The sequence below is a fragment of the Telopea speciosissima genome, chromosome 6, assembly GCF_018873765.1.
Source record: "Telopea speciosissima isolate NSW1024214 ecotype Mountain lineage chromosome 6, Tspe_v1, whole genome shotgun sequence".
Taxonomy (NCBI): Eukaryota; Viridiplantae; Streptophyta; class Magnoliopsida; order Proteales; family Proteaceae; genus Telopea; species Telopea speciosissima.
Window position 1 is genome coordinate 57,659,834 of NC_057921.1, and position 10,799 is coordinate 57,670,632.

A 10,799-nucleotide genomic window follows, 5' to 3' on the forward strand; every position below is an offset into this window, starting at 1 on the left:
CAAATTGAACCAGTTCAACCAGTGGTTCAATTTATATGATTTTAATAGTTTTTCTTTTAAGTATTTAAGTTGGGCTGGATTAGGACTCGATAACTCCAGCCATGTTTTGAGTCTATTTCCTTCAGTATTTCAGTTTTTTAGCCAGTTTAGGTTACCTAATAGGTTAAGGATTGGGTTAGGCTTTTCCTTTTTAGTGTAGAAGTCTATTTTTTAGTCTTTTATATAAGGTTGTAAGGTGGGGCAAGTATTGAATACGAATTTTGATATTTATGAAAAGCTTTTTACTGCTCTTCTTCTCCATTGAAGATTTTTGTCTTGTGTCTGATCAAGGCTGGTGGGATTGGTGTTTGATCCAATCGACACCTTGCGGTGTGAAGCCCGGGTGGTTCCTTTGAAGCTCTCTTTTCAAGTTCTGAATTTTATTCAAGTTTTCGCACTCAAACAAGATGCTGCCAAGGACTCTTTGCAACAACAGTGAGTTTGAATCACCCCATCCCCAAACTTTTTTCTCCTAATCCTCTAAACCACCTACCTAACATTCCCCCATCTCCAAACTTTTTTTCCCATTCCTAATTTTCTGTCAAGACTAAACCAACCATCAAAACTTGCCCAATCCACCCATCCTAAACCCTAGATTCCATCATCTTCTACTTTTCAAAACCCCACAACTAACCTGCTGCTAATCCATTCCAGCATACTTCTAACCATTAAAACTTAATGTAACCTTCACTAATAGACTCCCCTACATCAACTTGACCAGTTGACCTAACCTTACCATCAAACCCTAACCTTAATTTCACAATTTTCACCTATTTTGACCTAGCCGAATTACCTAGTTCATAGCAGATCCTGGTTATTGGCTTCTAGTTGGTCTCCTACCAATTTAGAACTACATTAAGTGGTATCAGAGTCACGTCCGATGAGGAACAAACAGTGTTGCCACCAGCATTGGACCCTATGGCAAAGGTTATTGAGATGCTTCAGCAGCTACAAGATGACCAAAAAGCCATGAGTGATATGTTGCGGCAAATTGAGCACAATCAAATTACTCCAATTAGGGACAGCTATCTACCCATGGAAGAGGATAGATATTCTCGTACAGTCTCAAGTTCATCGACCTCCTAGAAGGCACAAGGAAGTCAAGGAAAGGAATAGATAATACAGAGAAGACAGGGACTACAAGGAACAGCCTAGACCTCCAGAGGCTTTCAAGTTGAAGGAATATGATGGCAGAGATGATCCACAGGTATTCTACGATTGGCTAGCTACTTTCGATGATTATTCGATTGGTATGATTTGCCTGAGTCTAAAACGATGAGACTAGCACGTACTAAGCTAATGGGTTCTGCCCGTGAATGGTGGAGAACTCATGAGAATGATCTTGAATACCTTGGGACAACACCTGTTACATGGGTAAAGATAAAGCAAGAATTGAGTGACAAATATCAACCAAGGGCATTCAAAGCTCGACGGCAAGGTCAATTAAATTCTCTTCGACAACATTACCACCAAAAGGCCTTCAAAGCCGAAGACAACTTGAAGCCACCTTCAACGGATTTCAGTTTGCAAATTGAAATTCCACCATCAAAGGAAGCATTTAAAGAAAAGGAGCTTGAAGTTGTAGATAAAGCTAAAGTGATCACAGTGAATTGTGATAATAATGAGGCAGTGCTTGAAACTTCAAAGACGAAAGGTCAACATGCGGAAAATTCTACTAAAGAGGTCTACGTTGAAGCAATCAAAGTGGACCAAGCCGAAACAGTGGAAGGTGAAGTGGCGGTCGAGAAAACTCCACAAGAAATCATTAACATTCAAGATGTCGTTCTTGAAGAGGTCGAGCTTGTGCCTCAAGTCTTAGATGAGAAGGTTACCAACGTTGAAGACTCTATGAGTACGACATGCACAGTTGATATTGATTCAGATGTCGAACACATAAGAGTTTGTTTGCCATCATGGTACTTTGAAGAGAAAGCTCCATGCCTTGAAGACTTTATTTCTAATGTTCCTGCATCACCAGAGTTTTGTTTAGGAATAGTCAAAGCTGCTACTCAAATGTTGTTTCCCCCTCATCACTATAAAATTCGAGGACGGATTTTTTTCAAGCTGGGGAGAATTGATGCAGATTTATCACAAAACTAGGCTTTTTGGTTTAGGAATAAGTCTAGGGTTGGGTTATATACATGTTGGGCCTTCGATCCCATGGGTTTTCTATGCAATAGGACACTTTTATGGGCCTAAAATATGGGTAATTAGCTGTTTTAGTTCCATATTTGGTTTTATTTTGATGTTTTTGTTATTAAATTGAACCTATAACGTTTGGTTTAGATAGGAAAAACCATGAAAATGGACGAACCTGATCTATCTTGCGACTTCCGGAAACATCATAAACAATTGTGCGCATAAAAATCAATATTGTTAGATGATTTCCGTCCCTCTGATCTGAAGGTTATCCTCAAGGGTTTTTTAAACCCAATGTAATGTTTACAGATCATCCACATAAATGAACAAAAAAATATGTTGACATCATCTTTTGAAACTGATTTTTGTTGCACCTCCCTCATCTCTAAGAAGCAACCCACCTAACAGTGGATCCCAATCTTCTAACAATTGAACTAGTGGCAGGTTATGGGCCCCAGACTCATAAAATGGTATCATTACCTAGAACTAAGATGTTTGCTTCCTCATACCTGGGTTTATTGGGTTTATTGTGTCGCATATTCAAGTCTCGTTGATCAAGGCATAGATAGACTGGATCAAACTGACTATCAGTATCAGATTGTTAACCCAGGATACTGTATTCTTGACATTTATGATAGAAATAAATAAGAATTAACTTTTACTAAAAGGAAATGGTTAAGAATCAACAAATATAACCAGACCACCATTAAAATCTCTAATTTACAGCAGTTTAAATATTTTGATGGGTATCCAATAATGGACTTGAACAACTGATTCCATATCAATTACAAATGCAGGAACTATACGGCTATACCCATCCAATCTAAATTATAGATTGGGTCCCAAAATGTGAATCAAGAGCTCACTAGTCAGACTTTGCTACACCATTTTAGACCCGGCAGTCAGGGCATTGAGACCAATGACTAGTGCACTAGAAAATCCCATCCAACAGCTGACATTCTTCCTCCCCCCTGATGTAGGTTCATCATAGAAATTGGCTTATTTCTTTAGAAATAGGCCTAAAGTTGGGTTATACACATGTTGGGCCTTTGTTCCCAAGGGTTATCTATGTAATAGGCCACTTTAATGAGCCTAAACTAGGGGCATATAGGTTGCATACGGGATTAGCCCAATACTTAGTTTATTTTTATGTTTTTTAATTGAACCAGTTCAAATTGGTTGCATCCAATTGGTTCAATTTAAGTGGTCATGTGACTTGGTTAAGTGGTCATGTGATGTAAGTTATGCTGGATTAGGACTCTATAAGTCCAGCCATGTTTTGAGTCTATTTCCTTTAGTATTCTAGTTTCTTAGTCAGTTTAAGTTACCTAATAGGTTAGGGATAGGGTTAGGCCATTCCTTTTTAGTGTTTAAGTCTATTTTTGAATCTTCTATATAAGTTTGTTAGGGAGGCCAGCATTGAATACGAATTTTGATTAATAAAAACTCAGCTTTATGCTTGCTGCCTTTGCTCCATCGTGAGTGTGGCTTGTGAGTAATATCAAGGTGAAGGGATTGGTAGATCTCCAATCGACTCCTTGCATCTTGTAGATTGGGAGGTCCTCTCTTAGCTTTTCTTCAATTTGCTACTGTTGGAGATCAGTGTTAATTCAAGTAAGTAGTTATATAATTCTGCAATTTCATTCCTCTTCTTAACCCTCCACTTAACCCTAATTGATTCCCATAACCCTAGCCTCACTCTAAAATCTGTCCAGCCTTATCCCTCCACTCAATCTCAGTTGCAGCCCAATCTGTCCATCAAAACCCTAAATCCAATTTTGCCCTAAATTACAGAATTTCGTAACTCATCCAAACCCTAACTTCTTTATACCAAAATAACCCCCTAGACCTGCCCATTAATACCCTATAAATCCCTTTCCCAAAATCCACCCCTAAACCCTAGATCCTGAAAACACTCCATTTTTACAAGGCCTCTAACCCGAAACCCTAGATTTCCAACTTCATTCAAATCAATCCAAACCTACACCAATAGACTCCTAAAAACCTGCACATCATTACCAAATAAAACCCTAGCTAGAAACCCTAACCCTAACCCTAATTCTGCCCTAATTAGCCTAAGCTGTCCTAATCGGCCAGCCTTGTTTGGTGATCCTATTACCCTGGTTCTAAGTGGGACTAATCCTATCTAGGACTACATTACCCCCCCTCTTTTATTTATATACCCTACTACTAACTTTGGGGCACAAGAACAATTGACTGAAAACCTTCGTGTGCAATCAAACAGTTTGGATCAGTGATCTGGCAGAATTAGATTCTACTTAATTGTGTTGCGAAGGTAAGGATATAAATAAGGTGGCATTTACATTTCAGCCATTTTTGTTTTAGAACAATAAAAAAAATCTTGGGCTGTTTCTGTATTTAAATTTCTGCTCAAAAAAAGGAAAATGAATTTGGTAACTAGCAATACTTTTGAGTTACCCAAAATCAAAGTTCAAAACTAATAGCCTGATATATAAAATTGTGAAGATGAACCAATCCATTCACACCTCTAAATCCAATATTGATGCATTTAAGTAACCGAAAGGGCTTATTTTATTAGGCATAAGCCTTGGGTTGGGTTGGGTAATGTAGGTGTTGGGCCTTTCATCCCATGGGTTTTCATTGAAATCGATCACTTTAAGTAGGAAAACGGGATTTACTTAATTAGTTTAGTTAGAGTCCTGTTTTGAGCCAGTTTCTTCCTTTTTAGTGTTTGAGTCTGTTTTTGAGTCTTATATATAAGTTTGTAAGGGGCTACAAGCCTACAGCCTTGTACATGAATTTGATTAATGAGATTGAGAAAGGAAAAAAACAAATAGTTTTGTGCTTTGCTATGTGAGAGAGTATGGTAAGATGCCATTGGTGAGGGACCAAAATACAGTGAGAGGCCATGGGTGAGAGGCCCAAGTCAGAGAGGGACTGCTCTATCTTATTCTTCCCTTCTTCGATTTCTCGTTTTTTATTTTATTGATCTCAGATTTCCTGAAAATCTGAGAACCGATGGAAATATTTACTGTTACTGGACCTGAAGTTTGCGATCCTCTTGTGGACTGGTTATCACTTCTGACTGGTTCCATTATTTGGTATATAGCCATGGAGGGATGGCAGTTGGAGTTAAAGGTTGTTGAATTCTACTTCCCACTGAAGGATGATTGTACAAGCCTGATTCAACTCTCTACCAAAATCGTGGATGAGTTTTTTTTTTTCAATCAGGGAGAATTGATGCAGAAAATTCACCTAAAGGGCTTATTTTATTGGAAATTTGGATTGGGTTGGGTTATGTAGGTGTTGGGTCTTTGATCCCATGGGTTTTCTTTGCAATGGCCACTTTAATGAGCCTAAAATATGGGAAAAAGTAGAAAAACGGGATTTACTTCATTAGTTTTGTTAGAATTCTGCTTTGAGCCAATTACTTTCATTATTTTAATTTCCTAGTCGGTTATGTTACCTTATTAGTTAAGGATTGAATTAGGCTTTTCCTTTTAATGTTTGAGTCTTTTTTTAGCCTTATATATAAGTTTGTAAGGGGCTACAGCCTTATACATGAATTTGATATGTTAAAGTGTATCAAGCAATTAGGGTTAAAGGGAATCTCGAGTAGGATATTCCCCTGTCCTAGTCGAGATTACTCCCTAATTGACTCCTATTTCTATTGTGGTTTATAACTAGGATTAGTCTAGTTTCTAATTCCTATTGTCTCTATGTTTTTAGATCCTAATATTATTAGGAATCCATCTTTGTAATCTGAATATAAATAAAGACAGTGAATGGGCAGACAAGTTAGTTCGACTATTGTCTCTAACAGCCCCTACTCATCTTCTCCATCTCTTCTCTTCTCCACCCTCTCGGCTCTGGTAATATAGTGTTGTAATCTGCTAAATGGTATCAGAGCAACCCCCGGGGTATGTTGCTCAGGGGGAGGATTGTACCAAAGTATGCAAACTTCGTAAGGCAATCTATGGGTTGAAACAATCTCCAAGAGCATGGTTTGATAAGTTCAGCTCCATTGTCACTCAGTTTGGGTTCTCACAGTATTACTCTGACCATTCTCTCTTTGTTCGTCACAAGAGTTCAAAGATGATTGTAATGGTAGTTGGTTGATGACATTATTATATCTGGCAATAATGCTTCTAGTATTGCTCAAGTTAAGTCCTATCTTCATCAGCACTTTCAGATGAAAGACTAGGGTGTTCTCAAGTATTTTCTTGGTATTGAGGTTTTGCGAAGCAAGAAAAGCATTAGCTTATCACAAAGGAAATATGTTCTTGATCTCATGCCTAAAACTAGAATGCTTGCTTCCAAGCCAGACGATACTCCCATGTATCCCCATCAAAAACTAGATCCAGTAAATGTGAAGACTTTACAAATGTACATCGGTATAGGACTATAGGAGACTAGTTTGGAAAACTCATTTCTCTGACTGTTACTCGACCAGATATATCCTTTGTCGTTGGAGTTAATTGTCAGTTTATGCAAACACCAAAGAAGATCCACTGGGATGTTGCTTATCATGTGCTATGATACCTAAAAGGTGCTCCAAAAAACGGTCTCATTTATTGACCTAATCGAAATGTTAACCTGATTGGGTTTTTTGATGCTAATTGGGCTGGTGCTAATGGTGATAGGCGTTCTACGACTGGTTATTGCACCTTTGTGGGAGGTAACTTAGTCACCTGGAAAAGCAAGAAACAAAGTACTGTTTCTAGATCTAGTGCTGAAGCTGAGTATCGGGCCATGGCACATAATACTGCTGAGTTGATGTGGGTAAAATCATTGCTTTAGGAGTTAGGATTTCCTATCACTTAGTCTATGCAAATGTTTTGTTACAATCAAACCGCCATTTATATTGTCAGTAGTACAATGTTTCATGAGAGGACTAAGCACATTGAAGTTGATTGTCACTTTGTCCGGGATGCTGTCATGAAGAAGTTGATTTCTACTCTATTTATTTCCACTACCAATCAACTGGGTGATATGTTTACCAAGCCGTTGTTTGGTCCTACTTTTCTAGGAATTGTTCCAAGCTGGGTCTAGGTGATTTGTACGCTCCAGCTTGAGGGGGAGTGTTAAAGTGTATCGAGCAATTAGGATTGAAGGGAATCTCAAGTAGGATATCCCACTATCCTAGTCGAGAATCCTCCCTAATTGACTCCTATTTCTATTGTGGTTTATAACTAGGATTAGTCTAGTTTCTAATTCCTATTGTCTCTATGTTTGTGGATCCTACTATGATTAGGAATCCACCTTTGTAATATAATTAAAAACAGTGAAGGAGGGGACTAATTAGTTCGACTATTGTCTCTAACAGCCCCTGCTCCTCTTCTCCACCCTCTCGGCTCTGGTATTTTAGTGTTCCAATCTGCTACATGATAAATGAGATTGAGAAGAAAAAAAAAAACATAGCTTTGTGCTTTGCTATATTAGAGAGTTTGGTGAGAAACCAAAATACGGTTAGAGGCAATGAGTGCGAGACCCAAGTCAGAGAGACTCCTATCTTCTTCTTCCCTTCTTTGATTTCTTGTTTTTTATTTTATTGTTCTGAAATTTCCTGCATATCTGAGAACCGATCGAAGTACTTATTGTTGCTAGACCTGAAGTTTGCGATCCTCTTGTGGACTGGTTATCACTTGTGACTGGTCTCCATTAAATCTCTAAGCTTATATGCCTACAATGGAGCATCTTTGATGCAGACAGCCCAACTAAATTGGGCCAGAATATGCTTAATTTTATGGCCCAATGGGTTATGTTGGATACGGGTTTTGTGTTCTTAAGTTTTTATTTTAATTGGACCAATTTTATATATTCAGGCCCAATCGAGTTGGGCTGCCTACAGCGACTCCCACAGTGTTGAGAAAAACTCGCCCTCGAATTTTCGAATATGGAAGAACCAACAACGCTTGGACAGCAATGGCCTTTTCGTTCAGTCCAATGGAGGAATTAAACGTAACACGCACATATGCAGAATTCTTCTGTTAATCAGAAAATGCACAGATTATGTTCCAACTATACAATTTACAGAACTTTTTAAGATTAAATGATCAAAATTTGAGCTCAAGTAAATAAGTTAATTGAGCCTTCCAATGAATCACTTAAGCAATGTAATCCAATGTTCTACAATAGCATTTTGACTCATTACAAAGAGAGTCCAACCAAATTTTGTTTAATCATAAGTTACTACTGACAAGACTCATTCCAATTCCCTTATTCAATGTGTTTATGCAACATCTACAAAATTCATATGGTTCAAGATGCAACCCCAGAGATCTACCCTTTCAACTATACAAGACTCCCCCATCAATCTCTTCTTCTGTTTGCCAATTGGAAAATTCAAAGTCCTGACTATAAAGAAGATATTCGGTGGGATAAAAGACCCCATTATTACTTCAAAATTTCAAGCGAGTAGACTTGCCATTCTAATCTATGCATCTCATTCTCGATATGATCTATCCATCATCTTCTCCTTGAAATTTAGTGTTTAGTCACAATAGAATCTTACAAAAGAGAAGATAAAGCAATTTTTTAAGTCATTCAAGAAGACATCTCTTTCTTAGTCTTTGCTCATTTGTAGATTTTGGCCCTTGAGCCTATCTGTTTAGTTTTCTCTAACCAATCTTCCAGTGTAGCCCTTGTCAAGCATAGTCCCTTCACACTGGTCAAGACACAGAGAAGACCCATGCACATTCAGATTTCAAGCATTTTAGTGTGGATACTTACCTATTATTAATATATAATTAATAGGCTCCAAAAGTCTGAGGGAGGAGAAAAAGGAGAAGGCAACAGCATAGTAGTCTTATGGATTATATATGGAAGGGAACAACCAGCCATGATTAAAGAACCACTTAATCATGTGACTTGTGCAATTTTTAATTTGTGATTCTGAAAAGTAAACCTAAAATCCTGACAGTGCAATCCACTCAGTCTAGCTGTTAGTAAGTTCTCTCTAAGCTTAGCAGTATAGCTCAACAGTAGTTACTTTAAATTTGAATTATTTTTGTAAAATTTCTATGCATAGGATTTAGGAACCAATCATCAGTAAACAAGGCACAGAACCTGCAGAGGAAGCACAACTGTCAAATACAGTATTCCGTCAGTACCAACAAGCAGCACTTTCTCATAAGAGATAAGGTTTCCAGTACACCCATAATAGTCATTGAGCTTAGTAGACCCTAACTAACATCACAGCCTCAAGATAATAACCAAGTAATAAATATGTGCAGCCAAGAAGTTATGAAGTCACCATAAAATAAATAAACCAAAATTCCAACTTTTTAGCCGTGCAGCATGAACATACTTAAAACAACTGCTCTGAAAAAGGGATTTTCAAAAACAACTGAACCTTCCATTTTTTTTGACTAACCACAAAGAACAAGTAATATCTAACTGACGACGTGTTCAAATAACCTTAAGTCCAATCCTCTATAACCAAAAAGGGGTAATAAAACCTTTTTTTTCCCCTTCCAATTTCCAACTACACTCTCCATTCAAAAATAAAAAATAACGAATTTTTTTAATTGTGTTTTATTATACTTCTATCAAAAAATGAGTTCGCATATAAAACAGGGGAAGATAAAAGGAAACGAGCAATACCAGAGTCAGCAGGTCTACGTTGTTACCTCCCTCCATTCGTTGATGAAATCGCTATCGTTGATCAACCAGACCCTAAACCCCACGGTCATCCGCAGGTTCATTTCCTAAGGCCAAGCCCCACTATAAATGACCAGAAGAGAATGTTCCGAGACCCAAAAACCCTAATTCGGTGGCCAATCGACATGAATTTGATGTATTGCAGTAGAACTTCAGTTGCCGGAGTTCACAACTACCCAGCAGATCGTGAACTTTGCCTCTGGTGAACCCGCGTTGGAGAAGAAGCAGACAACAAGAACAGAAAACGAAGAACCTACCACTGATCTCTCTCTCTCTCTCTCTCTCTCTCTCTCTCTCTTGTCCCTCTGTTCGCTTTCAGTCTTTCCGCTTACACTTGTTTTCGCACGGAATTAGGACTCAGGAGAGAAATGTGTGATTGGAAATCCAAACTTAAAAAGTGTATTTGTTAAGACGAAGTAAGAGGTCAATCACAAGACTTAAATACACCTTTCTTTTAATATATTTACGTTTTTATCACTTTTTAATCCAGAATGAAAAGTTACACTACGTCTACGGTGTCGTTATGTATTCTGTATGATGGTATAGGATGGTTAGATTAGAATCTTTTTTAAGCTTCTGAATTTGGAATCGACACGTTCTACGATTCTGATCGTACAACCTGGGTCTACTATAGCAAATCTTTAGATTCTATGAATATGAGATGAGATTCCTTCCAATCCGATTATGTTCTCACAGTATGTCCTACACTCCTTAATGTGGGTCCCAGTAGATCCGTAGCATCTGGACAATCGAAAGTACAATTTGTCTTCCTGCGTGGAATTTTGGCCTTCGAATGGCCGTTCGATTCTAAAGCTAAACCCGGTTTTTCATAAGCGACTCGGGGTGAGTTAGAAAGTAACTCGTATAAGTGAGCTGTGAGTCATTACTAGGGTCTTCTCTGGGGTTTACTGACGTCATCAGTCGTACACGTACACCACCCAACTAATCACATTGACTTAGGTGCCTCTTTCCAAGCA

General features: G+C 38.1%; 1 protein-coding gene across 5 annotated transcripts in view; it reads right to left on the reverse strand.

Moving 5' to 3' along the window:
* The window catches only part of LOC122665370, a 32,575-nt gene extending 22,398 nt beyond the window's left edge, over positions 1-10,177 (reverse strand). For 2 of the 5 annotated variants that reach the window (XM_043861502.1, XM_043861504.1), the window contains exon 1: positions 9,766-10,177. The gene's annotated coding sequence lies outside the window, so the exon portion shown is untranslated. The remainder of the gene's footprint in view (positions 1-9,765) is intronic. The other 3 variants (XM_043861503.1, XM_043861499.1, XM_043861500.1) reach the window with 2 other exon arrangements.
* Positions 10,178-10,799: the final 622 nt, after the last annotated feature.